The sequence below is a fragment of the Notamacropus eugenii genome, chromosome 3, assembly GCF_028372415.1.
Source record: "Notamacropus eugenii isolate mMacEug1 chromosome 3, mMacEug1.pri_v2, whole genome shotgun sequence".
Lineage (NCBI taxonomy): Eukaryota > Metazoa > Chordata > Mammalia > Diprotodontia > Macropodidae > Notamacropus > Notamacropus eugenii.
Genome location: NC_092874.1, coordinates 14,833,444 through 14,861,028, shown reverse-complemented (window position 1 = coordinate 14,861,028; position 27,585 = coordinate 14,833,444). Strand labels below are relative to the sequence as shown.

At 44.1% G+C, this 27,585-nt stretch overlaps 1 protein-coding gene and 1 long non-coding RNA gene across 2 annotated transcripts in view; one reads left to right on the top strand and one right to left on the bottom strand.

Moving 5' to 3' along the window:
* Positions 1–27,585, top strand: part of TOMM7 (translocase of outer mitochondrial membrane 7) — a 518,839-nt gene that overhangs the window by 16,869 nt on the left and 474,385 nt on the right. The gene's annotated exons all lie outside the window — the stretch shown is intronic.
* On the bottom strand, positions 820–8,919 carry LOC140532439 (uncharacterized). Its single transcript, XR_011976516.1, has 3 exons — positions 8,738–8,919; positions 2,143–2,224; positions 820–1,796 (listed from the first exon to the last, which is right to left on the bottom strand). It is a non-coding gene; the product is annotated as an uncharacterized lncRNA (long non-coding RNA).

Below are 27,585 nucleotides of genomic sequence, written 5' to 3'. Positions count from 1 at the left end.
GTAAGCTTGAGAGAATGACAGTAGGTGAGGTAGGGAGGCATGGCTTCATTTTGCTAAAAAGGATTTTAGGTTTGGTTCAGGAAAGTTCTCAGCTTGGAGCACTGGGAGAATTTTTCTCCTTTGTTCCAACGTTCCGAGAGGCACTTTGCCCCCTCCCTGCCTTGTGCCTTTGGAAATGGGTAGAGTTCAACAACAGAACAAATCTGGTCTGTGTTTGTGTTACTCTCTAAGACATTTTCCCCAGCTACATTCCTGACTGGTGGATGGTTGGGGTTGCCCCCTGTCTTTAGAAATAGGATGTTCATCTTAATGAAATAACTTCCTACTGGCCATGGAGGGATGTTTGCTTTTATGTCTGGGGAGACTTGATCATTCTGTGATGGTGCACGTTTTCAGGCCATCCTCAGGAGAGGCAGCCTGTGTCTGAGGTGCCTTTGTCTGGATGCTGGTCAACGGGAGCCTGTGAACTGGCCTGGAGCAACAGGGGAAAGAAGAAAGAAAGAAAAGAAGGAGGGAAGGATGAAAGAGAGAAAGAAAGAAAGGAAGGAAGGAAGGAAGGAAGGAGGGAAGGAGGGAAGAAAGAAAGGAAGGAAGGAAGGAGGGAAGAAAGAAAGGAAGGAAGGAAGGAGGGAAGAAAGAAAGAAAGGAAGAAAGGAAGGAAGGAAGGAAGGAAGGAAGGAAGGAAGGAAGGAAGGAAGGAAGGAAGGAAGGAAGACCCAGTCCAAGGAGCGAGCTGGCTGCATCATCGCTTTGGCCTCCAGCCTTCCACGTTGATAACATAACAAAGACTGACACCGACAGAACACTAAAATTCACTTTATTCAGATTAGCTCCCTTGAGCCTCAGGGCTGCCTTGTGAAGTTGGTGGCATAGTGATCACTGTCTTCATTTTAGGGAGGAAGAAGCTCAGGCTCCGACGTTTGTCCGCTTGCCTGAGGTTGTACCATAAACGTCAAAGGCAGGATTGGAATCCAAGGCTTCCTGACTCCCTGACCAGGGGCTCAAGCCACTCTGTCCACACTGACATATGGCTCTTTGATCGAGAGCCACGGACGGTTCCTAAGAAATGTGTGCTGATTTTGTGCTGCTTTCTTTAAGGAAGCAAGCAATGCTCCAAAGAGGGGTTTGCCTTCGATGTCGGAGGCAGGCAATCAGGGCTTTGGGGACCCGAAAAGATCATTGGATTTACTAGGCAATGCATTTGTAATCTTGGAAAGAATCGTTTTATTAGAATGACAGGGTAAGGGGAGAAAGCTTGTAAGTGGCTAATTCAGGGAAACCTTCGGTACCCACAAGGTGCAAGGGTTTGTGAGGGGAAAGTCCGGGGCTGCCTTCTGGAAGCTTACTGATAGTAGGGGCACTATAAGGTGGTGGAAATAAGTAAGCTCTCAGGCAGTGCAGCAGCTTAGGAAAAGTAATCTGCTTGGGTCCCAGAGATTGGGAACTGAGTCCAGGTCTGGCCATCTCTGTGGCCTTAGGGAACCTTCTTAACTTCTTTAAGCCTATGAAATGTGGGGAGAGGAATGTACCACCTCTCTCTTAGGGTGGTTGCGCCCAGTAGAAATGTGAGAATAACACTGTTATTGTTAGGTCAGGTGAGACACGGATGTGCATATGTGTGCACACACATGCACACGCACCTTTAGTTCAAGGGAGAATATCAAATCTCCTTCCTAGAAGAAGACGAACGTGCTTATGAGGGCTCAGTAGGAGAAGTGTGTGCGGCCAGATCAGGGAAGACTTCCTGAAGGAGGAAGCCTTTGGGCTGGGTCTTGGCTGATGGGTAGTATTTCTTTCTAAAACACGGATTAAAAAAAAAGTAATTAATTGATTTACGTTTAGTTTTCAATATTCACTTCCATAAGTTTGAGTTTGAGTTCTTAATTTTCTCCCTCTCCTTCCCCTCTCCGCAAGACAGCATGCAGTCTGATATGGGCTCTACATATACATTCATATTAAACATATTTTCACATTAGTCATGATGTAAAGAAGAATTAGAACTAATGGGAGGAGCCATGAGAAAGAATTTTAAAAAAAGAACCAATAGTCGGCTTCCCTCTGCATTCAGACTCCAAAGTTCTTCCTCTGGCCGTGGATGGCATCTTGCATTGCGAGTCTTTTCAAGTTGTGTTAGATCCTTACCTTGCTCAGAAGAGCTGAGTCTATCAACGATGGACACCGCGCACTGTGGCTGTTAGTGTGTTCGATGTTCTGGTTCTGCTCACTTCACTCAGCATCAGTTCATGTAAGTTTTTCCAGGAAAAACACAGATTTTAAAAATTAGCATCTTTTGTTTTTATATAGGCCAGATTTTCCCCTATATCCCTTCCTCTTACATTTCCCAGTCTCCCCTTATGACAAAGAATATTTAAAAACAAAGAAGAAAAATCAACAAACTGGTGAAGGTTTTGAAAAACATTTGACATTTGACTCAGTGTTCCAGACCTGTGATCTGCTCGTCTCTGCAAAGGAGTTGTCTCCTCTTATCTCCTCTCTGCCGCCAACCTTATTCTTCCGCAATTTGCAATATTTATTTTAGACGATTTTGTGGGGTCGTTCATTGTGTTAATGCTGGTGTAGTCAGAGCACTTATTCTACTCTGAATCATTTCATGCATGTCTTTCCAAGCTTCCAAGCATTCCTCATGTTTGTCATTTCATATGCTCCAAATATTCCATTACATGCATGTATCCAAATTGTTAGTCATTCCCCAATCAATGGGCATCGACTTTATTTCTAATTCTTCATTGCCTTATGAAAGGGCTGCTATAGATGTTTAGAGGCACATAGTGGTTTACTTTTAATTAATGACTGGCTGTAGAATCTCTGGGTCCAAGGGTATGGACATTTTAGTCGCTTTCTTTGCACAATTCTAAATTAATTGTATTAATTTGAAGTTCCACCAATAAAGCAACCCTAAATGCCTATCATTCATTCCTTACTCTCTCTAATACTGACTGTTTAATGGGTTGCATTTCAACGGTAATGAACTGATATGGAAGAGAAGGCATTCCAGGTGAAAGGAACAGTATGAGCAAATGCATGTAGGTGAGGAAATGTAGGGAACATTTGGAGAAAGCCAGGACTCTAATAGGGTATGAGATGGGGAAAAAAATGAGAGAGAAGGCTGAAAAGAATTTGGAGCCATATGATGAATGGGCAGAAAGTGGAGACCTTGCGTGTAGGTAGTTTGGGAAAGATTAGGGTGGTCAAGGGTAGTTATGCTTAAAATGGTGAGAAGGGAGCATTTTCTTAAGAAAGGAACTTTTGAAATAAGATTAAAGGCACTGGTGGGAAGGTTTTAAAATAAAGATGGGAGTATGAAATGGACCTCATTTGGAGCTGTCTCAAGTTCCTCTATGAGGTAGAAGGTGATGCCACCTACTTAGTGTGTATTGGGAAGAGAAGGCTAAGGAGGGGACCTTTCGAAGTCTAAGGGGAGATGGGAGTCCCTGCTGTGCAGAATCTGTTGGAAAATCAGAGATAAACAACCCAGTACTGGTGACCTACCATTGACAGTGAGGCTGAGGCTGGAGAGCGACAAATATCATCTGCACAACTCCTGTTCTTTGACTCTTCTTGTCCTGTTCATTCCCAACCTGCCTCAGTCCCACTTAATAAATATTTGTCGTTCAACTAAAGTAACACTAGCTTCACACTGCTCTGTCTTATTCCATACTGAAAGCAGGTCCTCTCCTCCAGGGTCTTGCACCATCAGCATTCCTTAAATGCTACCTGTCTCTGTGCATGGTTGGATAACAGGGGAGGGGGTGAATGTGAACAAGGTGCTTGTGTCCTCTGGAAAGACATATTTAGGCTCCAGGGGCAGGAGACAAGACAGCTGATGTGAAGAGCATGGCACTAGTGCCAAAGCAGTGAAGGGGATGCTTTGGCAACCTGCCCTATCAGCTGTTCCTTTATTTACCCTTGGTGCCAAGACATCCGTGATAAAGGTAGTGGTCGATAGAATCACAGGACTGTAGGATTTGGAGCAGGGTCCTGAGAGACCATCTTGTCTACCCCTTTCATTTTGCTGATGAGGGAACCCAGTCCCAGAGAGAGTAAGTTCCTTGGACAAGGTCACAGGTCTCATCATTAGTAGAGCCGGGCTTCACAAAATAGATTCTTAGGCTCCAAATGCATTGCTGTTTCCACAATGCCATGCTGATTTAATGTGTGGCCCTCCCTGGGGGCATTTGCATTTTAATGGGGGATTCTCAACAACCAAAAATCCTTCCAGCCTTAAAAGGATACTACTATGATTAGCAATGAGAGAGAGAGATTTGGGGGGTGAGGACCACAGTCCCACCTTCCCTCTTATTCCATCACATAGGATAGTTACCTCCTGGTAGAGTGAACAGAGAGAAGCAGAGAGCCCTGGTGACCAGTAGTAACCCATGCTGCATTTTCTCTGGTGGTCCAGCCATTGAGCTTCTCATTGTGCCATGCTGCCATGCCAAGAAGGAGATGTTGTACAACATTCATGCTGTCCCTGCGGATCTGTGATTGGAGTCTGACATATGAATTTTAAGTTCAATGAACTAGTGACTGGTGAGCATTATTTGGAGGAAATGAGACAACAGTTTGAACAGATGAGTTCTGCAAGACATACAAAGGTGCTATGCCAAGAACTCATCCTCTAAACTTGAGAGAAACCATAAACATTTTTCTGTAGCTGATGTGGTAGGGGTGATTAAATAAATCGCAGCTTCTGTTGTCTTTTTTTTTTTTAATTCAAAGTCAAAAAAGAATTCCCGTGAAAAACAGAATCTAGTGTCCAGGCTAATTTTTCTGGTGCAGTATAAAAGATGTTGCTTAACCGGTTGATTAAATACCATAACTCTGTTTCTGAACGCTTTCGACATCTGGCAAAACAGCATTTGACCAGTCTCAATTTTGAAAGATCTCTTTCTAAAAGTACAAAACAAGAATCCAGTCAAAGCCTTTTGTTTCAAATATAGTTTTTTCTTGTAATAAAATTTTAGAATTGAAGTTGTATCTTTCAAATCTAACAGTAAAAGACAAAATAGGTCCTTAAAACAACCTTAGGCATCATGTTTTTGAAGAGTTTTCATTATGAACTCATACCAGTTATTACAAACGGTGTAGAAAATAATTTTCTTTTCGAGACCAGCAGTGTTTGTTGTCATTAACTGAGCTGGCCGTGGTGCCTCAGGGGGAGACTGAGGCTGCAGTCCATTAGGAATTCTTAATGAGCAAGGAAATCAATAGAGAAGAAAGAGTCCTTTGGAGCAAGGCTGGAGAGAAGGTGAGGCAGAGCTGTGGAGCAGGTGGAGGCATTCAGGCAAGCTTGTCTGGGAGCCGAATCTCTTCCATTATGGAGCTGAGCTGAGAGGAGGGAGTCTCATGTCAGTGTGAGACAAAATCCTATTGAACCCAATAAGGGAAAGACATAGAGCTCTCCAGTGTCTGAAGATTGGTGATTTTTGGAGATCAAGGAAACCTTCATGAAGGAGGAGGCATTTGAGCTGGTGGGGCTCTAAAAACAGGCTGGATGGCAATCCCAAGAAACACTGGAGAAGGTTAATCCTGCACTTCAGATTACAGTCATTCCAGACAATTGAGATGCCCTGAGCAAAGGCACAGACAGAGGCAAAAGAATGAGACAGGCATGGGGCACTATAAGGAGCTGATATGGGGGGTGGAGAATGTGAAGGGGGCGTGTCTCAGGAGATGGTGTCAAGAGGGGTCACTGACCTTGGGGGGCCAGTGACATTGTTCACCATGGACTTTTTAGTTCACTAATTCATTCAACAGTTATTAAGTTGTTACTGGGGACCATCTTATAAAGAGCCTTGTCTTCATCCCACTCTTCTCAAATTATCTTTTAGTTACTTATTTGTGGGCACTTTTTGTCCTTCCACAGAGTGTAAGTTCCCTGAGGGCCTTCTGTGTTATGTTTGCTTCTCCAGCCCCATTACCTCCAGAACAGGCAGGCACGGATGAGCTGTCTTGTTGGAGGGGGTACCCACCTTGGTGACATTATGTATTCAGATCCCCAGATCTTGATGCATAGTAGGTGTTTAATGTATGTATGTGAGATTGCTTTTACAAGACTCCATGCTAGGCTCTGGGGATACAGAGATAAAAATAAAGGACAATGTCCTTTTCTATGGGACTGGCCCCATCCTGTTGGGGGGGTAGGTAGGTAGAGGAAGATTACGTTGTACGCAGAAATGTAATTGAAGAGAGCAAAGGAGAAATGCAGACTGAACACTCCAGGAAAACTCGAACAGTGAATGAATCCCTACTTTCCCACACCTTTTTGTGTGGGGTCTGACTGATCCAGAGAATCCTCCCCCTCTTCCCATCTTTCCAGTCCCAATCTGCCTCCCCCCAACCTACCATGGTAGAATGTGTGTGTGTGTGTGTGTGTGTGTGTGTGTGTGTGTGTGTGTGTGTGTAAGATGGAACTTTAAGAAGATTTAGGAAGATCCACTAGTCTAAACCTTTCATTTAACAGATAAGGAAACTGAGGCCCAGAAAAGTGAAGGCGATCCCCACGGCCACACAGCTCATTTCTGTGGTCAGTCAGCAGATATTTGATGAATGCCTCCTATGAGCAGAACAAGCCAGGGCCAAAGACAGAAGGTGAGCTCTCTAGGCTAGGCTTGAATGTTTCTGTGGTGGGTATGACTGTCTCTCAGACCAGCCTTGAGCCTTCACTACCTTGATGACACTAGAGTAGCATTTCCCATCGTTAAAATGTGCCCTTCTAGAATGTCTTCTTGAGACCAATGTTGCCTGTGGTCAGACCCTGGATGCCGTGCCCTTTGCATCTTCTTGTGTGGCTTAGCTTGGCCCCGCTTGGTGTCAAACGCTGCTGGAGGAGAGAGATGTGTCCTTTCTTCTCCAAGAGTGTCCTGTCTGGTCTGGAAGCCAAGCCTCGTAAACAGAGAAGTCTATAGGAAGATCCTTGGTGAAGGGCAGAAAGAAAAGCAGCCGGGGGTTATGGGTAAGTTCTGCTGCTTCCTCAAGGTGTGACTGTACAAGTCTGTGTCTTGGGTTCTCTGTACCCCAAAGACAAACTTACACAGAACCAGAGTGTCAGGGAGATTTAGAGGCAGGGTAACTTAGCCTTGGATGTGGAGCAGCGAGGATGGGGCAGGTAGACCTAGGCTGGGGTGACAAAAGGGAATTTCAGGTGGAGGAGATTGTATGAGCAAGGGCCAGAGAGCTGAGGGTGCATGCAAGGGGCGCCATGGCTCTGTCCAGCTGGACAGGGGCTGCGTGCAGAGCCTGTCCCCTCGGGTCCCTGATTGGATCCTGGCGAGGGCAAGAATTTCAAGTTCAATGAACTAGTGGCTGGTGAACGTTATTTAGAGGAAATGAGGCAACAGTTTGAACAGATGAGTTCTGCAGGATATACAAGGTGCTATGCCAAGAATCCATCCCCCAAACCCAAGAGAAACCATGGACATTTTTTTCTAACAGATGTCTGCCCTGGAAAATCACATATGTCTTATTGTAAAGTCCCAGGCACCCATGTCTTGCCAGTTCTCCCCTCCAAGATTCCTCAGTAAAATCTGGGCCCTTGGGAACCCCTCCTCCGCCTTTCCCGGGAATGAGGCACTCAGCATAGATGAGTTCTCAAGGTGGCTCAGAGTTCCTGCCCTTGAACCCCAAAACATCAACATCTTAACACTATTACGTGGAAATGGTGCCAGAGTGTATGCGAGGTTCCCTTGCCTTCTGAAGGGACTTCCTGCCTATAACAACTTTTTCTTGAGTGGTGACTGAAGCATGTAGGATCCTCCACTTAACCTCTGAAGTCATCTACTCATTTTATGAGAAAAGCTTGTGAGTCTTAGAGAACTGAAGCCATTATCTGAGGTCACACAGAAAGTAAGGCATGGACTAGGACTTGAACCTGCCTCCTCCCAGTCCACACTGCCTCCCTGACATAACTTAGTGATTATACTTTGTGATGGTACAGAGATTTCCGCCCCCCCAGCCCCCAGGGTGCCTGGCATGTGTTGGCTTCTCCCCTTCACTGCCCTGATTCAAGGCAGCTGGGCTTTTGGAGTTCCCTCCTCTGCTCTTCCCCTCCCTTGCTGTCCGCTGGCGGTGCTTATCATCAACAGCCTCAGTTTCCCTTCCTCTTAACTGTGGCTTCTGAGGACCCTTTAGCCCTGCCTATAACTTCAGCTCTCTCCCCCCCAACCCCCCACACCGACCCTGGGACAGCCTTCTCCTGTCCCTGAACAAAGAGAACAGAAGAGGTCTTTGGCCAGCCATCTGGACTATACACAGCCCTTGTATCTGACTTGGCCACTGGCGTTTGTGTCTGTAATGGGTGGCCAAGCCCTGCCTCATTCCCCAGCTTCCATCACCTCCTATCTTTTCTCTTCAGGTACAAGGCTTGTCCCAAACTCTAGCTTTTCTAGAACTTGGCCTGTCCTCTCCCGTCTCTGTGCTTGATGCAGCTCAGTGGCCAAGATGTTAGAATCTAGCATCAGGAAGACCTGAGTTCAAATCCAGCCTCAGATACTTCCTAACTGTGTGACACTCACCCCCTACCCCTGCCCCTCCAAGGACAAGTTTATTTAACCTCTGTTTGTCTCAGTTTCCTCAGTTGCAAAATGGAGATAACGGCACGTATCTCACAGGGCTCTTAAGAGGCTCCAATGAGAAAATATTTGTAAAATAGTTAGCACAGTGCCTAGTACGCTTAAGTACATGCTAGCTGCTATTATCAGAGGGAAAAGAGTCTTACCTGGGTCTTCAGACATAAGGCAAGCAATCGATCAATCCACAAACATTAATTACCTACTATGTGCCAGGCATTGTGTTAAACACTGGTTATAGAAACAGAACCAGAAGAATTGGAAGTTCCTTGAGGGTAGGAACAGCGTTTTGACACTTTTTATTTAACCAGTAGGCTCAAAGTGAGGGCTTTAGCTTTTCTGGTGGGCGGGGCCACAGAATGACTTAGTTACATTGTTTCCTCGGCACAGAGGATTCCTTTTCTCTCTGTGAGTGCAGATTCCGTGAGGTGTTACTATGACTCCCTATTTTCATTGACTCATTTTTTAAGTTGACGTGAATTCATTATCTTGGTTCTGGTAATTTCAAAAGGTGTGAAAATGCTTTCTTCAACTCTTTAATGATGGAATGTATTATCTCTAAATTTATTTTGTTGTTGTTTAGTCGTTTTCGGTCGTGGCTGACTCTTAGTGACCCCATTTGGGGTTTTCTTGGAAATGATACTGGGATGGTTTGCCATTTCCTTTACAGATGAGGAAATCGAGTGAAGTGACTTGCCCAGGGTCACACAGCTAGTAAGTGTCTGAGATCGAATTTGAACTCAGATCCTCCTGACTCCAGGTGCAGTGCTCTATCTAGCAAGTCACCTAAGTTAAAATAATCAGAGAATAGAAAGGCTGGTTAGAGAGCTTCAGGAAAACTTGTCAATATTCAACAACTAACTAAGCCTCCTCAGGCAGACCAGGTTCTGTATTCCGCTATGAGGAGAAAGATGGGCCTATTGTAAGGAAAATACACACACCCCTGGGGACGGATGGTGTGTCCTGAGGGCAGCTGGAGAGTTGCAATGCTGGCTGAAGGCTTTTGGGCCTGAAGAACCTCATCCATGAAACGTTCCTTGTGTCCACACTTATCTTCTTACAAAGGGAGAAAAGTGGAGTAATATGTTTAGAGACTTTCTCCTCAAGGGTGGAAACAAACAGGGTTTCCTGAAAGCTCAGCCTTTAGTTAGCCAGGAGATGAAATTAACCAGAACCCTTCATTCTTAGACACTGCTGTTCATGGAGCATGGGGGTTTTTGTTTGTTTTTTCAAAAACTGTATTTGATTCCCCTAGTCTTCTCTTGGCTCTGCTATAAAAAACAGTCTAGGTTCTCTGGAGCCCAAGTTCAAAACCCTGACTCCTTAGGGACAGCCTGAAAGGAGAGCCCCACCCTGCCTCCATCACTGACATCTTCCTGGAGACCTGGAGTTGTCTTTCATATAGTCTATGTAAATGTTTGCTAATCCATAACATTTGAGTGGTTGGCAAGAGATAGGAGGCAAAGAAGGACTCTGGCATCTGAAAGGGAGGCCAGAAGGAGAGAGACATCAGATTTGGGTAGAAGGGCAGTGAGAAGGTCTTCATGAGCTGCAGAGTAGGATACCCTTTGCTTTGGAAAAAGGAGCTTGGATGGAGCCTGACAGTAGACCTAGACTTGTTGCCTCAGTGGCCAAGAAAGCTCAGGAGGGGTTTTAGCTTGGGCTCTGTGTGTGGTGTGTGTGTGTCTGTAGCACTTTAAGGTTTGCAAATTACTTCACATATCTTCATTCAGTTGATCCTTACAATAACCCTGTGAGGTAAGTGCTATTATGATCCCCATTTTATAGATGAGTAAACTGAGGTTGAGAAAGGATTTGAACTCAGGTCTTTCTGACTGCAAGTCCAGCACTCTTACCCATTGAGCCATCTTGCTGCCTCTTGGATGTCTTAGATGACTGTAGAGGAAACCATCATGGTGGGACAGTGGAAAGCACAATGGACTTCTGTTTGTATCTTGGCTCACCACTAACTACATGGGTGACCTTGGATTAGACAATTTAATTCTTGGTCCGAGCCTCAGTTTTCTCACCTGTAAAATGAAGGGGTGAAGCTAAATGATCTCTGACATTCCTCTTGGCTCCAAATCCATTGGTCCGATGGAAAAAAAAAATCCTGTGTCAGGATACGGAATTATGAAGCCTGTGTTCTAGACCTGAACCTACTGTTTACTAGTGATGATACTTTGGGTAGATAAGTGAATTTCCCTGGGACTCAGTTTTTCTTCTCTGTGAAATGAAAGGAATAGACTCATCCTACCAAAGACTGTTGGTTGTAGAGCTGCCATTTTTGTTTCTGTTCATCAGTTTGGCCCATCAGACTTGGGCCAGATAAATAATCTGGATCCAAAAGACAGACCAGAGTTCTCAATGACAATGTTCTCTAGATACCTGTTACTCTTTACTGATGCATGATTTGTGTTCTTGAAACAGCCAAGCTGGCCATGCTTGGCCTTTGACACCCCATGGCCCCGGGAAGTCCTGGACTTGGAGCTGGTAGATCTCAAAACCAACCTCTTACTTTCTGAGCTGCGACCTTGAAGGCTTTAGAGTCTGCTCTTTCATCTCAGACCTGTGAATGTCCTGCCACGTTTGCCACATGCAGCCCCCATTCAAGTGCAGCCTCCAGGTTGGAGGGCTTCCAGAAGTCTGGCACATCCATTCAGTCTATAACTTCTGCATTTATTGCCTCATCAGATGGGAGGTTTCCGAAGTCCTTTTTTCACATGAGTTTAATTCTGAGCTCCCAGCACGAGGCCAAGAGGCAGGGGCATGCACCTGAAGTTCCACAGGGATCCATGCTACTGGCCAGCACTTTCAGCCCTGATCCAGATGTTCTCTGCAGCTGAGTGCTGGAACCATGATCCAGAATGACCATTAGGGAGCCATACTGAACCATTGGGTCATGAGTCTTGGCTCTTTGTCGACATAACTTAAGTGTGATAGCAAGTTGACAAAATTAGAGAAAGCCCCAAATGTATAATTTTTCTTGTTTGTCCTTCTTTATGGAGGTCTTTCCAGCAGTTTACCTTCCCAAATGATTCTCGGATTTTTATTTTAACTTAAATGACAAGAAAGGAATTTGGATTGAGTGCATAATGATAAAATAGAGCTTTTTTTTTTTTTCAGTGTTGGAGAAACTCATTGAATGCCATATGGAATATATTCTCATGCTTTACTTTTTCCATGTTAATTCTAATTGCAAGGAATCTAGTTTATCCTGATCCTTAGCTACCAGGAGAGCAGCAAAGCCCCTGTGATTTGATGGAAACTGTGAGCCTTGTCTTTGTGTCTCCTCGTCTTCCTGACTGGCTTCTCCCATCTGGCACTTTCCCCATCCATCAGATACCTAACCCTGAGACACCCCTTCCATGCAATAACCCATGCTCAAAAATGATCTTTCCATCTTGTTCCCATCAACAAAACTTCATTCCCTCACTGCCCTGACCCCAGCTACCTGTCTGGAGCCAAGCACTTTAATAAATTAATTCATACAAAGGTGTGACTGACTGATGACAGGCTTAAAGTCTTAGCTGGTTATGATATAAGCTTTAGTCAGACCCTCAGTGATATGGTACGGAAAAAGCATTGACTTTGGAGTGAGAGACCCCAGCTTTGAATTTGAGTGGTGATTCTTTTGCTATCTGCATGGCTTTGGGCAAGTTATTTAACTTCCTCAGGCCTCAGTTTCCTTATATGAAAAAATGAGGGGGTTGGACTGAACCTTTCAGTCCCCTCTTAATTCTGAATCTGTGATCATATGATCCCCTGGGCAAAAGGGAACTTGGACCAAACCACCAAGCCAGCCCTGAATGTGGGGTAAGAAGTCGGTTTGGAGTCCTCTATACCTTTGTCACATGTCCTGTTTGAGATTCCTGTTTGAGGGAAGTGCACGAGGGGATTGATATGTAAGGCCCCTTCCCATCCTGAGTCCTGTGATTTGCTCATTCCTAAACTAAGAGGATTGGAGTAGATGACCTTGCCCTTTATCTCTATCTCTCTGTGATCTTTATTATCTTGGTTAGTAGTCTTTGACCAAAGAGCTTATCTTGCAGTTCGGAAAAGAAAAATTTTAGTCCCAAAGAAATGAAATCTCTGAAGTTGGAATTTCAGACTATGGGGTCCATGTTTTTTGGGGGTGGGGGTACATTCCTGTGTCCCTCAATCCCACCACATAATAGACTTCACTTGTAAGCCAGCTTGAGATGTCATCTTCTCTGATGAACAATCATATAGGTTGTTGATAATATCTGCTTCAGTGTTGCCCAGGAAGGCAAGGTATGAAGGTCCCACCAGGCCCTTCTCAACCTGGCCAGATGTCCTGAGCATCAGGCAGCAGCAGGTAGAGACCTCCGTGTAGCGGAGAGCTCTGCTGTTTGTCTCCTCAATTTAGCCTAAGAGGCCAACCAGCTGTAAGATTTGAGAAAAATCTATGCCTTCCCAATAAAGCTACCTCTGCCTGGGTACAGATGTGCACAGGGATCTTCAGGGACTTTCTCCTCATTCTCTCCCTGTCTCCACTCAGCAGGCTTGCCTTTGAACATGAGAAGCCTCAATATGACCATGCCTCTAATCAGGAATCGGAGCCCTTGATGGCCTTGAGGCTAGGGGGTTTTTAGCCTCATGGCAGCTCTAGGCTTGGAGATGTCCATGAGTTGGGTAACAGGGCTCCTCTTGGAAAAATGGTGGCCCTTGTCTTGCTGTCCTTCCCCCAGTTCTTTTTTCTGTTAGTACCTTTGTCCTCCCATCCTCCTTAGGTCCTCCTAAGCCTCTTGAGTATTGGAATGAAGCCTCAGTCATCTCCAAATCCTCTATCAAAGTTGCTTCACATAGTAAAGGCTTGATCAATGTTTGTCAAATAGATGAAAATATGGTCTTTCTAAGGGATATTTGTGTGCTAATATGGGACTGCAACACTGCTCAGTTTTCTGCACACAATGGGCATCTCAAAAATGTTTGCTGAATGGAAAGGAGGTAAAAAAGCAGGGCATTCAAACAAACAGCACTAGTTCGATATTATGGGTTGGACTGATGTTATTCTGCCAAAGTTAATCTACAGAATTTTGTTAAATTGTAAATGAGAGGAGTTTATAATTTTATGGTAATTTTTAGCTAATTTATGCTAATTTATGCCTTTGTGTATTTTAGAGGTTGTGTTTGAGATCAATTTACTTTATAAGAATCATTTCTGTACAGGTATTAAATTGAATTAAAGTCGATGATAGTAATCAGTCAGCCTGTTAACAAGCATTTACTAAGCACCTACTATGTGCTGGACACTGGAGATTTGAAGACTAAATGAGATAGTGCCTCCTCTCAAGGTGCTTCCATTCTGTTGGGAGAAGTATGTCCTGAAGAAGCACAAAGGACATGTGGGGTTATTTAGGGAGGGAAAGTGGAAAGGCACTGCCAGCTGAGGGAGCAGGAAAGGCTTCATGGACAAGATAGTGTTGAGTTGAGTTTGGAAGGAGAGCAGCAGTTCTAAGAGGTGGAGGTGAGGAGGGAAAGCCCTCCCAGGTGTAGGGGGCAGCCTGTGGACATGACAGATAGAATCATGTGTGAGGAGCAGTTCATGTGGACCACAGAGTGTGAGAAGGGGAGTGAGGGGAAACAAGGCAGAATAGGGCTGGAAAGTGGGAAGGGCTTTCAAAGCAAAACCGAGGAGTTTAGGGGAGTGCTCAAGAGAAATCCCTTTGGCTGCTTTGTGAAAGATGGATTGCAGTGGGGAGAGGCTAGGACACTATTGGAACCCAGGTGAGAGGCGATGAGGGACCAAACTAGGGGGTGCCTAAGAGAAAAAGGGACAAGTAGGAGAGAAGTTTAATAGTAGACAAGGCACAATGTGGTCACTAGTTGACCATGTAGGGTGAAGGGTGAAGGAGAATGGGGAAGCAAGGATAACTTTGATGCTGAAGACTGGAAAGATGATGACATGCTCAGCAGAGAAATAAGGCAGTTTGGAAGAGGGACAGATTTTTTTGGGGAAAGATAATGCGTTTTGTTTTGGATGCATTGACTGAGATGCAAGAAGGACATTCAGTTTGGAATATGAATAGGTAGTTGGTGACATAGGCCTAAGCTCAGGGCTAGATTGACAGTAGACTTCTAGCAGTCATCTGCATAGAGATAATAGTTAACTTCATGGAAGCTGATGAAATTACTAAGAGAAGGAGTGGAGAGAGAGAAGAGGGCCCGGGGGGAATTCTGGGGAGACACCCACAGTTAGGGTGCATGCTATGACAATCCAGCAAAAGAGACTCAGAAGGAAGGATCAGATGGGTGGGAGGAGAATCAGGGAAGAGGTATATCTCCTCCAATCATGAGATTTCTTTGTGGTGTGGATGGATGGGGAACACCCAGCTCTCTCACTGCTTCTGTCATTCACATTTCTGGAAAACAATGATAGATCTGTCCGCTTGAGTCTCCCCCCAATTCTTTACCCCATCTCTTCTGCCACCTTCCCAGAGCTCATGAGGCGATCAGGAAGGGAAGACTTGGCCAGACCTGGATGGGAAAAGGCAGGTAGCCCAGACTTAGAGTCACTATGGTAAGATAATTTTATTACCTTCTTCCTGCCTTTCCCAGGAATTAAAAAAACTGCAAAGCTATCAGGTGTCATTTGCCTTAGGGAAAGTTCTTTTCTAGGGATTGCCCTACATTTTTTACTTATTAGTTGTTCAGATAGAAAAACAATAAACATGCAAAAATGCTTTTATAACTCTTTACCATTACCATGACCTGTTCATACATTTTCATTTAATTCTTTAATTTTTTAAAAACTTGCTTTCAATGAATACGAATCTTTTTTTTTCTTCCTTTGCCTTCCTGCAATTGGAAAGCAAAAACAAAATTCTTATAATAAAGATGTGTAGTTCAGAAAGCCAGATTTCCCCAGTCCCATGTTCAGAAGTCTCTGTGAATCATTCTGCACGGAGTCCATCCCTCTCAGTCAGGAACTGGGTAGCTGTGCCTGTGGAGCTGGGCTCATGCATTGACTGATAGAAGTCCTTAAGTCTTTCAAATTTGTTTGTTTTCACCAAATGTGCAAATTGTTCTCCTGGTTATGCCCCCTTCACCCTGCATTAGTTGACACATGGTTCTTCCCAGGTTTCTCTGAAACCATGTCTTTCATCATTTCTTAAGACACAATGGTTTTCCATTATCTTTAACACACTCATCGTTCAGACATTCCCCAGTTAGTGAGCACCTGCCTCATTGTCTCATATAATTCCCAAACTAACTTCCAGATAAGATATGGCTTCTGCCCCATTTGCAGGGTCCTGCTGCAGTGAGTGGTGGAGGTAGATGAATGTCAGACACTTTTCTTCTGTTCTTCCTACTGTTAACCTCTCTTGTGATAACTCTGTGGCTGGTCCTACAGATGCCAAGATGCTACCCTTCCTAAGAAGAATTGAGCCATTAGGGGCCTGACTGCCCACTCCTTCCTGCCTCAGTCTAGCCCTGTACCTCTCAAACAACTAACACATTTGTGGAATGGAGGGGCCTCCTGGGCACCTGCTTCTCAGCATCTCATTCCCATGACAGTTTCAGGATGACATCTTAGGTCACCTGATACTGATGCTAGGGCTAGCTTCAAGGTCTTCTCATGACCAATCTGTGCTCCTTCCAGTCTCCCTATTCTATTTCAATACTAGACTTTGGCAACATTATGGATTAAGCAGGCTCTTGTGGGTTGGCCCAAGAAACTAACCACCATGTATAACATTATTTCTGTGGGAAAATGCCTTCTGAGTTCCAAACGAACTTCTGGAATACAAACTATTTGGAACTTTATATTTTCCAAATTAGAGATTGTTGGCAGACTATTTGTTAGTCTATATAGCATGGCCATGAGGTGAATAGTTGATGCCTTGATTCATTCCAGCTGTTTACTGGGGCACCCCTGAGGGGGGATAGCCTGAAGCCAGGATAAAGTACTGGTTGGTATTTGGGAACAGTGTGCTTGGGTTGATGAAGAATTCCCAAGAAGGTGGGGCAGGCCTTCTCTGAGACTCCACTGATCACCTCCCTGTTGGAGACAGTGGACCATTGGAATCATTACAGCCCTGACAGCTAAAACTCTTTGAAATTATCAGAAAGCACACAAGGTGTAGGGGAGCAGAGGCTTGCCCCTTTTAACCTTCTAGGGAGGTCTTGCCTGGAAAACAAGGAAGAGATAGCAGGAGAAGGCCAATAAAAACACAGTGGTGGAAGTAATGGGAACAAACAATGCCATTCTCCTTTTGGTCTTCTCTCTTCAGAAAGGGAGATTGAGAAGGGTGAAGAAAACCCCACAACAAATAGGGAAGGTAATTATCTTTTGGGACAATCTATGAAACTAATGCCTTCTACCAAGAGTCAGAGAGAGGGAGAGGTCCCATCCCTGGCTACGTGCCCCCTCCCTGGGGTGACCATCATGCTGTTCTGTTGGCACTGGGCTTTAGAAAGCCTATAAACCTCTGGACTTCCCCCATCACATTTTGGCTCTCTTTCCTGGGATTGGGGTTTTTCCCTCCTGCTTCTCTTATTTTTCTTGACCAGATCAACTCTAGGTCCTTAAGAAAAGTCTAAACTTTTTCAGCACCTCTGTTCTTAGAGTCCCAAGAGTGTCCTGATAGTTGAATAAGAGTGAGTGACTTCAAAGTCACCTAACCTACTCTATGTGGGGTTGTGGAGTCATATTCAGTTGTGTCTGACTCTTCATGACCCCATTTGGGTTTTTTTGGCAAAGATGCTGGAGTGGTTTGCCATTTCCTTCTCCAACTCATTTTATAAATGAGGAACTGAGGCAGACAGGATGAAGTGACCTGTCCAGGGTCATAAAGTTAGTAAGTGTCTGAGGCTGGATTTGAATTCATGAAGATGAGTTTTCCTGGTGCTCTGTACACTGATACCCCCTAACTGCCCTAACTCACTATATATTGCTGGCCCCCTGAAGGCATCTACCAACCAGTTCTGCAATGATCCATTCTAGAGATTTCCTGGGGAACAAAGCCAAGATCACCATCCCTTATTTGTAAACTTTGTTTTTCCCCTGGTTTTGTGGTACCTCTCCCATCTACAAGACCTTCCTCCTTGCGCTCCTAGGGGCTCAGCATCCACACCTGACCATTCTTGGGTCTCAGGATATAGCTCATCTGAGCCACGTGACTGGCATTCACTAAGTTCTTTCCTGCTCTCTCCTTCCTGACTCTAGGTAGCAACTCCTCATTAGCCCTTCCAGTTTGGTCATTTCCAGTGTGAAGGTCATTCTCCTTGGCAGAGGAACAAGAAGAAGAATAAATATGAGCAGCTCTGCCTTCTCTGTGGAGTGAGTTATCATGGCTCCTTTCTCCCCCCTACTCCCAGCAGGGGACTGAGTCCTTCTTTGAACTTCCTTTTTCTTCTCCTAAAGCTTTCTGCTGGAATGTGTTACCGGACATTGTTAGTGCTTTATTAGTGGTGGTGTTGTCTCTGAGCTTCCATTTTCTGAATGTGATGAATTCAATTTTAGTTCTGTTTTCAATGACAAAAGCATCTTGCAGGCAGGGAGAGAAGGGATGCCATCGACTGCTGTGGAGGGAATGCTCACTTCCTGAAGTCACAAATCCACTGAAGTTCTCCATCAACGTAAACTCTTGCATTAACAGAGAACTGCATTGAAGGAGAAGGCTTGGTGTGTTCCTGAGCATTACTGGGTTTAATCTGGCAAAGGGCATTGTGGCCCAGATTGGAAGATGCTGAATTCCTGAGGGCCCTTTGAATCTATGCAAATGAGATACAAAGATGGGGATAGGGGTGGGGGCTCTCATCTGTTCTGGGAGTGAGTGATGGGAGCTTTTTTGGATAACTACTTTGATGTTCTCTTATTTTGAAATAGCTGATAATTTTGTTCTGCCGAGAAAGAGGCAGATAATTACATTCCCATGGCACACCACCCAAAGGCAGCTTCCTTTCTTGCATCCAGGCCCTTTGAATCCCTTTACAATGGAGGTTTCTATTTTTTCCTGTATCCTGAACCCCTCTGGCAGTCAGTCTGGTGAAGCCTCTGGATCCCTCCTCAGAGTCATTTTTGTAAATGCAGAAAATAAAACATACAAGATTATATTGGAAATCAATTGTGTATGTTGAAAAACAATGGTCAAAATATTAAAAAAAAACTCAATGGGTGCATGGACCCCAGATTATGAATCATTACATACAGTAAAAGAACAGGAGAGAGAAAACACACAGGATCCCACGTATGGCCCATGTTTCTGGTTCTCTTTGGTTTCCTCTGCCAGCCTGTCCTCAGCTTCTCCCTTCCTTCTGCCACCACCATGACCTCTGCCATCCACTCCTACCTCATATGCCTCCTTCTAGAATATGGTGGAGTGGGTCATCACCTCTTTCTCCTCACCCCAAACCTCCCAATAAATTTGCCCTGGATGCCAGAGTTTCTAGCCTCAGTTCTCTCAGGTCAGTTAATCATTTGTTTAGCACCTACTATGTGTTAGGCCTGTGGTGGTCCAGAGAGTCACTGCATAAAGGGGGAATCCAGGAGTGTGAGTGAGAGGGTAGAGAGATGAGTGAGGTTGAGAGAACTCAACCCAATGGTCCTTGAAGATGTTTGTAGAGAGAGAAGAAAGAGGAACTTGAGGAAGGTCTAAAAGCTCTGTGAGGACTCCAGGCAAGAACGACCTTTTCTCTCTGAGTCTGTGTGGTCCTCTGGCCCCCCAACTCCCCATCTCCTGGTTGGGGGGGATGGAGTGGGCAGGTGGGTAGAGAGCTGATCTGCATATCCATTTAAATACATATTATCAAGAAAGCATTTTAAGCAACATCTTTCCTTAGTTGCAGAATTCACTTTCTTATTTTTGCCTTCTCTCCCCCCACCCCCATGTGGGGCTGATATTATGTTAAACCACTATAATCTGGCAGTTTCAGTTATAAAACCAGTTTAAAAAAGTGAGAGTAAAGAGTAACTGCCCCTCCAAAAATGGTGGAAGGGCTGCTGCCTAAGGTGCTGTTTCCTGTTTCCTCTGTGGTGGAGAAGGGAAGGCCAGGGCCTGCTGTGAGCAGGGCAGAGGCAGACCTGTGCTTGAGTCTCCCTTAGAGCAGGGTTCCTCTCTTACTCTGCTCTCTAATGGGGGAGGAGGGAAAGGCAAGAAGCTTTTCTTTTGGCCTAGTCACTGTGCTAAATGCTTTACATGTATCTGGTTCGAATCTCAAAGTAACCCTGGGATGTAGGTGTTATTGTTATTCCCATCTTACAAAAGATTAAATGGAGGCAGACCGAGGTTTGGCAGAAAGCGATTTGGCTCGGGTCATGTAGCTAGAAAGTGTCTGAAGCCGGATTTGAACTAGTGTTCTTGATGGAGAGAGCAAAAGCCTAGTCCTTGGGGATACTCCTTAGGCTTGACTGTGGTAGAGGAGAAAATCCTGCCCTGGGACCCTGGAGATTCAGTCATGCCCTCTGTGGCCTCAAAATTCCTGTCTTATCCCTAGGCTTTATCTGTTTGCTGGAGGTGAGAAATCTAAATAAGACAGTCTCAGCTCTCCAGGAACCTCTAGGTCAGGGGTGGGGAACCTGCAGCCATGTGGCCCTCTAGATCCTCAAGTGTGGCCCTTTGACTAAATCCAAACTTCACAGAACAGATCCCCTTAATAAAAGGATTTGTTCTGTAAAACTTGGACTCGGTCAAAAGGCTGCCCCCAAGGACCTAGAAAGTCACATGTGGCCTCAAGGTGGCAGGTTCCCTCCCCTGCTCTAGTTGAATTAGTGGTGGTTGGCAGTAACTAGATCATGGGGTTGAAATAGATGGATGGTCCATCAGTGTGTAACACAGGAATTTATTTTGTGTGATTATGCGTATTTGTTGTAATGGGTTTCTTTTCTTTTTTTACTCAGTGGAGGGGGCTGGGAGAAAACCAATCAATGGATACACGTTTACTAAGTCCTACTATGTGCCAGGCACTGTACTAAACTGAGAATATGAAAAGAGGTAAAAGACAAATATACAAATGTGTATACATACATATGCACACATACATGTGTAAGCAATGTTTATGCATTACACTGTCCATTATATAAAACCTCCTACTTGTATATTATTACTGTATGTATAACAAACAACTATATGTCTGTATCTAATCTCCTGTGCTCCATACAGGACAAAGAGGAACTAAGGCACTCAAATCCCGAAATGTTGGAGGGGACTCAGCACAGAAGGGGGATTTTTGTTGGACCTCAGCGGGAGCTGGGCAGGTCTGTAGTCTGAGTAGACGTGGGAAAGCATTTCTTGCGTCTCGATCAGTCAGAGAGAATGGTCAAAGCCAGGGGATGGACGGCTTGCTTGTGGGACAGTCACAGGGCCAATGTCACTGGACTGAAGGTGTAAGAAGCCTGGAAAGGTAGGAGAGGGCGAGATCAGGAAGGACTTTGAAGGCCACACAGGGAACATTTTGTATTTGATTCTGGAGACAATCAGGAGTTTAATGAGTAGGGGTAGGGGGGTGTATGACCTGCAGTTTAGGGAGATCACTTTGGTGACTGAATGGGGGAGGGACGGAAGTGGGAAGAGACTTGAGGCAGGAAGACCCTTCCCCTCCCAAAGCAGGCTATCACATGCATACATACAAGATACATACAAGATAATACATACATAAATTCATACAAGATAAACAGGAAATCATTTATACAAGGAAGGCTCTAGAAGTAAGAGCTGTTGGGAAGCTTGTTAAATAAATGCTTGTTAACTGAAAGAAAATTATTAAGAAAACTGTAATAGATAGATGATGTCTATAGCTCCTTCCTGTCTTAGTTTCATGCTACAGAATGACTTGTAACCCCACGCATTTGCCCTGCTAGTACACAGAGAGCAGATGATGCTTTGCAAGAGTGTGTACAGGTATGCCATTGGCCAAAGGAGGTCCTCCAGTGAACATATCCTTCTCCTTCTGTGCTCCAAGGTCAGGTTGTCAAGTTCCAAGACACAGAGTCAAACGGAGATTTGGCTGAGCCATGGATGAAGCGCTGCGTTCTGCATTTCTCTAAACAGAGCTCTGTTGTGCAGCTGACTTCAGTTTCCCCCAAGAGAGATGAGTTCATGATAATGACAGCGAGGAGGTCATGGAGATTCCAGGAATCACAAGTGTTTCACATAGAAGATTTATTAGACACTAACATGACATAATTGATAAATCTGGAAAAATTCTACCGGGGAGCCAGGCTTTTGTGTTTCAGAGGCTTCATATTTAGCATTGTTTCTTTTCTCTCCCACCTCTGGATGACTCGATTGCTTTTTCCCAAATGGATTTTGTTTGGCAAACTAAAGGTTTCCATTATTGACTTCAGTCTTGTCCATCAGGAGAAGATAATGGTATAATTCTGTGAGATTCTACCCTCCTAAGGCCTCTTCTTGTTCTTGCACACGATGGCCTATATGGAAGTGGGATTCCCATTTAGCTGCAAAGTCAAGATTTGCGAAGCTGACCTTGCAGTTGGAGGTGAGCCAGCATTTATAAATTCTGGGGAAAGTGAGGTAATGAGGGTGGGGCAGGGCTTTAAAGTGAGAAAACAGATGTGTCTTGGTGGTGTGTCTTACTGTGGAGGAATTCTGAGGGGTGACGGGAGGGGTTCTGTGGTCTTGCCTCCAGAGCTTCTTAGATGACTCTTGGGATTTATCACTGCTTAGAAAATTGAAGGAGAGAGCTGAGCTCCTCAGAGGCACAGTCTCTTCAATGGCAGGGTCTAGCCTGTCAGACCTATTACTAAATGTCTTGGAATTTCCATGTAGTTGGATCAATGATGACCCTATATCTGCTTGGGTCAAAAACCTTGGGAATCCCTGCTTTGTAGTTGTTCTGAAGGGGAATCCCAGAGCCTCTCTGACCCTCAGTCTCCTCTTTTGGAAAGTGGAGATATCAGCTGTACCACCTCATAGTAATTGCTCAGACTTAGTGAGTGTATACCTCATGTACCTTAAGATGCTTTACTCCAAGCACTTTACCTGAATTATCTCATTCAATTTTAGAATAATGGTTAGAGAACCCATCTCAGAGTCAGGAGTACCTGGGTTCAAATACCACCTTTGAGCATAGTGGCTATGTGACTGAATAATTCAGTTGTCTCAGTGCCTTCCCTACTCTCTAAGGTTGTAACTGCTGATCTGTATTGTAGATGGATTTTCCTCTTCAAGGACTGCCCTAAGGTGATAAAGACACAGGTGCTCACAGCGCACACACACACACACACACACACACACACACACACACACACACACACACACACACACACACCCAAACCTGTGAGGCAGCTTTAACTCCCATTTTATAGAATGAGGAAGCAGATAAGTGAAGTGTCTTAACTCCAAGTCCCACCACTAGATAGAGTTGGAGGTGGGATTCCAGCCCAGATCTTTCTGACTTCCAGCCTCCCATACTGTCCTTGCTATCTCTTCTCTTAAAGAACTGTTATGAGTATTAAAGGAGAGTTAGAAAAAGCATTGGGTAACTGCAAAACCGTGATTATTTTAGAAACATTCTCTTGCCCCCAAACAAAAAGTCTTGTTTTAAATTACAATCATGTCTTGTTTCACATCCTCCAACCAGCTAGCATCGGCTCTCCTTTGTGAAGAAATGAAAAGAGATAAACAAAACCGTCTGATGGTGTCCGCAGAGTTCTGCCCCGCTAGCCTCCCATTTCTCTGAGGAAAGGAGGGGGCTGCACTTTGTGATCTCTTGTGAGACCATTTATTGGCTTCTTGAAGACTTGTTGCTCGTTGTAATTTGAGGTTGGCTTTCTCTTTTTGTGAATGTCTCTCTTCTAGCCTTTTGACTCTCAAATCACGCTTTCCTCTCCCTTCCACTTCAGAGGGAGATGCTGGAGCCAGAATCCTGACTGTCATTGTCTCTGTAAAGCGCCATTTGATGGTTTTCCAATCTTCAATAGATCATGGGCTTGACAGCTTTGCTCCATTACGCCCCTGAAAACAACCTTCAGAGTTTAGCTAAAAGTTTGGGATGTCCTAAATCAGAATGGAATTTCTCATTCTCGTTGACAGTTACCTCTTCTGTCTTTATATCTGGAGTCCTCACCACACAGAAGCTTTCTGAGTCTGTCTTCCTATTCATCGAGATGAATGTGGCAGAGACATGATTTCTTCTGCTGAGAGCCTACTCAGTTACCCTTCTGGAGGGATGGCTTTGAGGTTATTGTTCTCTTTCTCCTTTGCATTAGCTTCTGAAGTGCTTTTCACGACAAATTAAAAATTCTGTCCAGTGGAGGAACTGAAGTTAGTAACTGAGGATGTGAGGTGGTACTCTTGCTGGATGTCTCACGTCCCTGGATGTCTGGGCTGTTTGTCCTTACCTCTAAAGAAGGGTTCTGGTTAGGAGCATGTGCTTTGTGTCTGTGAGGGAGAGTGGAATATGAGTATGTGTATGAGTTTGTGAGTATTATAAGTGCATGAGTATTGTCTAAAGACAGGCTCTGGTTAGAGGCATGTGCTTTGTATCTGTGAGGCAGAGTGTGATATGAGTGTGTGTGTGAGGGTGTGTGAGTCTGTGTGTGAATCAGTTTGAGCCAGTGTACAGGATTGTATCTGTGAGTATGAGCTGAGCATAGCGCTGGGGTCTCTCAAGTTTCCTAACATAAAAGAAGAAAATGGCTATGAGATCAGCAAACTGGTCTGCTCACAGTTCCCTGTATAGAGCATCCCTTCTTCTCTCTCCATGTCTTTTCACAAATGGTCTCCAATGCCTGGAATATACTTCCTCCTCCCCTTCATCTCCAGGTATCCTTGACTTTCTTCAAAGTCTGGGTACTGCCTTTGGCCTGAGCTCCACCTTCCTTCTCAGCCCTTAGTTCTTGCTCACTCTTAAAAGCCTTTTGTAGGTACTTCGCACTTATTTATGTAAATGAATAAATCTTCAAACATCTCTTAAGCACTTGCTATGTGTGAGGTACTCAGCTAACTGAGGATACAGAGAAAGGCAAATACACTATCCCTGCCCTCAAGGAGCTCATGGTCTAATTGGAGAGACCACATGTAAATCCCATAACTAGGCACTTTTGAGATATCGAGAGTAGATGGAACCTTATAAGGAAGGTGAAAACTCCTTAGAGGCAGGGATGATTTTGTTTTTAAACTTGGTAATTCTGGTGCCTGGTACATAGTAAGTACTTAGTAAATGTTTATTGAATTAAATTGAACAGGGTAAATATCCCTTAATACCCCAACAAAGACAGTTAAAGAAATGATTAGTCTTGTTTAGAACTGGGAACAAAGACAAAATAAATTGATGGCTTAAGGTTTTATTCATGCCTTTTGTTTTGACATTATGGTTAATTTCTGGATGTTGTAACTCCCCTTTTACTCCCCCCAAATTGAGTCCCTCCCTTGTAACACAGGAAAAAAATGGAGTATAACCCAAGTGATTGAGTATGACAGTGTCCGCAGCATAGCACGTATGGACTGCCTGTCCCCCCTCATTCTTTAGTTAAATGAGGCAGATATGTTTCATCATCTCTTCTCCAGGAATCTGGTTTAGCCAATAGCTCTTAATTTAAATGCTTAGTATTAAAAAAAAAAGAGAACGTAGATAGAAATAGAAAGTTATAGACAAGATGTATCTCCTTGTACATACATGACTTGTACTCTGAGAGAGTGACCATTTCTAAGATTATGTGTGTGTGTGTGTGTATACACAAACCCCATACTTTGTGTGTGTGTTTATGATGTTTGAGTATTGTTAATATTTTACAGGGAACTTGTTTTCTTTCTAAATATATGATTTTTAAAGAGTTACTACTTTGTCAAATATGATTTTTATTCTTAGGAATCTGTTAATATTTTCATCATGGAAGTCAATGGAAAAATCAATTTCTAGAAATTTGCTTTATAGCCAATTTTTTAGAAAGAGTATATTTATTCTTGAAGCAGTGAAACCAATATCATTTCCCCTGCCAGCCAGTGATACTTAATCCCAGTTAATTATCACGTGATATCATTGCGAAAGGACTCTGTACTTCCTGTCAACATCATATGGACTGTTATTTTGTATGGGAAATTCCATAATCTTGATTTATTTCTTTAGTCATTGGTTGAAATTCCTTTTAAGTGATGAGTGTATCTTAAATGGCCTAGAAAGATATACTTACTTGGAGACTTGCCAACCTTATATCAAGGGAGCTTTCAAAGAAAAATGGCAAGGAAGAAAGAAGGGGCTTGGAGGGAGTGGTAACATGGTGCAGAGGACTGAAGAGAGAATTCCAGAAGAAAGAGAAGGAAAGAGTTGACATGTGGGAGTAGACAGGAGTCTTTCTGGGCTACAGAAGAAAACTGCTGCTCAACAGGTCAGATGGGTGACTGGCATCCTCATGCTACTGAAGACAGAAGAGTGGAAGGTTTGTAGTGACTTGGGTAGATTCTAAATGAAGATTGTTCTGGAAGATGCAGAGTAAAAGTGCCCAGGATGAGAAGGTGCGGAGCGGCTATAGTCAGGATCAGTGGAAGGAAGGCCGGAATTTTGAAGTGAGAAGGTGACTTCCAAAATGCTTAGTAAGGGGCCACCCAGTCCCTGAGTAAAGCCCTCTAGGGAGGGGGAACCCATTGCCTCCCCAGGTACTCCCTTTGTAGGGCAGCTCTCATCATTATTGGTTTCCTTGGAAACCTCTTGTGTTGAGGGTTGCCCTCTGGGGCCAAAGAGAATAAATCTACTCTGTCTTCTACATGACAACCTCCAAAATACATAAATGCAGTTGGGAGTTTTCACCCTCCAGTCTTCTCTTCATAGTAAATATCCCTAGGTCCTGCCACTGATCCCTCCATTGCACAATCTCTGGAACACTCACATCCTAGTCACACGCTCTCTGAGCCCTCTCCAGTTTATCAATGTCCTTCCTAAAATATAACACTCAGGTTGAACTTCAGATGGGATCCAATCAAGGTAACGAAAGAACAATTGATGGACAGCACGGTGTACAGTAAGAAGAAGACTAGATTTGAATTCTGCCTCTGCTCCTTAGAATCCTAGATTTAGAGCTGGGATAGATCTAACAGGTCACCATGGCACTGAGGAGTCAGGCATCCACCAAAGGACCACTCTGATCTTCATTTTTTTTCATCCTATCTCACTGCCTTAATGCTCATCACTTTATTCATCTCTTTTTTTTTGGTGGTGGTATTGATTGGGATTCGAATTATGAGGTGGTCCACACCAGGAATTCCCAGTTTTAGAAACTCCTTTCACCTTGTGGAGCGAGACAGTAACCTGTCTGTCACTTATGGTTTTAAATATAGCTCATCTTGGAGGGCTTAGAATATGATATTCCATAAGGCAAAGGAGCTTAGATTACAACCAAGAATCAACTACCCAGCAAAATTGAGCATAATCTTTCAGGGAAAGAGATGGATATTCAATGAAATAGGGGACTTCCTAACCTTCCTGATGAAAAGACCATAGAATTTGATCTTCAGATAAAGACTCAAGAGAGGCATAAAAAGGTAAACAGAAAAGGAAAAAAACCCAACATGTTAAGGGCAAACTATTTACATCCCTACAAGGAAAAATGATACTTGTAACTCTTAAGAACTGTATCATTATTATAATACTTAGGAGTACACACAGACAGTGTGGGTATAAGTTGACTTTGATGTGCTGATAAAAAATCTAATTAAGTGGTGAAAAGATATTGTATTGGGAGAAGAGGAAAAGAGGAGTCAGAAAAGGGTAAATTACATCACTTCAAGAGACCTATTACAATAAAGGGAAAGAAAGGAGAGAGATGAGCATTGTTTGAACCTTACTCTTATCAGATTTGGCTCAAAGAGGGAATAACATACTCAGTTAGGCATAGAAATCTAAATTACCTCATAGGAAGTAGGAGGGAAAAGGGGAAAGAAAAAAGGGGGAGTGGATAGAAGGGAGGGAAGAAGTTGTAAGGGAAAAGAGAAAGAAAAGGGAGAAGGCTAATAGAAAGGAGGGCATATTGACAGAGGCAGTGGTCTGAAGCAAAAGTTTAATGAGGAGGGAAAGG